At 57.6% G+C, this 1,244-nt stretch overlaps 1 pseudogene; it reads left to right on the plus strand.

Annotated features, from left to right (window-relative positions):
• Window positions 1–331: 331 nt before the first annotated feature.
• LOC132365329 (protein lin-28 homolog A-like) lies at window positions 332–939 on the plus strand (annotated as a pseudogene).
• Window positions 940–1,244: the final 305 nt, after the last annotated feature.

Here is a 1,244-nt window from a genome sequence, read left to right on the forward strand (position 1 = left end):
GCCTCTTGGGGCAGGAAGTTTTGTGGATCCATTATGTTTGGATTTTACTTGTTTACATTTTAGAGTTTAAGCTTAGTAATTCCCAGTTGTGAAAGCACATCTCGTTTCCAGATCTTGTGCTAGGCACTGAAGTGAACTTTGGCATAGATTCTGACTTTCCGCTTAGCCTGGCCTACCTCTGTTCGGTGAATACTGCAGGCTGCTTGGTGCTCCTCCTAGCTCTCCTTCTTCATAAACTAACGCATAAACATAAGAGTTTAGGCCTCCGGACTTCTCTGGGGCCAGCAGCCGGCCGACTTGGGGCCCGGGGCCGCGGGCTCAGCCGACTACCATGGGCTCTGTGTCAAACCAGCAGTTTGCGGGTGGCGGCGCCAAGGCGCCGGAGGAGGCGCAGGAGGACGCGGCCCGGGCGGCCGAGGAGCCGCAGCTGCTGCGCGGAGCCGGCGCCTGTACGTGGTTCAACGTGCGCATGGGGTTCGGCTTCCTGTCCGTGCCGGGGTCGCACTCGAGCCCCCGGTGGATGTCTTTGTGCACCAGAGTAAGCTGCACATGGAGGGCTTCCGGAGCCTCAAGGAGGGTGAGGCCGTAGAGTTCACCTTTAAGAAGTCTGCCAAGGGCCTGGAATCTATCCGCGTCACCGGCCCTGGTGGGGTGTCCTGCATTGGGAGTGAGAGGCGGCCCAAAGGGAAGAACATGCAGAAACGCAGATCAAAGGGAGACAGGTGCTACAACTGTGGAGGTCTAGACCATCAGGCCAAGGAATGCAAACTGCCACCCCAGCCCAAGAAGTGCCACTTCTGCCAGAGCATGAACCATATGGTAGCCTCGTGTCCACTGAAGGTCCAGCAAGCTCCCAGCTCCCAGGGAAAGCCAGCCTACTTTCGGGAGGAGGAAGAAGAGATCCATAGCCCTGCCATGCGCCCAGAGGCCCAGAACTGAGCCACAGTGGGTGGGGGCTCTCCGTTTGTGATCAGAAAGTTTTGAGGAACAGGCATCAATCGGCAGAGTGGAGAAAGGGGGGACAGTGTGGGTAGGGGGCAGCTGGCACTGCCATGTATCTCAGGCCAGGGGCCAAAGCGTCACCCCCTCTCCCCTCTTGGTGGGGGGAAGGGGCGAGGCAAAGAAACTCCAATCATGCTCTATCCAAATGCACGTGAGGGCTTTGGGGGGCTTCCTGCATGCTTTATCTGAGTCTCCACCCCCAGAATCTCCAGCTTTTGAAAGTGGCCTGGATAGGGAAGTTG

This window comes from Balaenoptera ricei, chromosome 4 (assembly GCF_028023285.1).
Source record: "Balaenoptera ricei isolate mBalRic1 chromosome 4, mBalRic1.hap2, whole genome shotgun sequence".
Taxonomy (NCBI): Eukaryota; Metazoa; Chordata; class Mammalia; order Artiodactyla; family Balaenopteridae; genus Balaenoptera; species Balaenoptera ricei.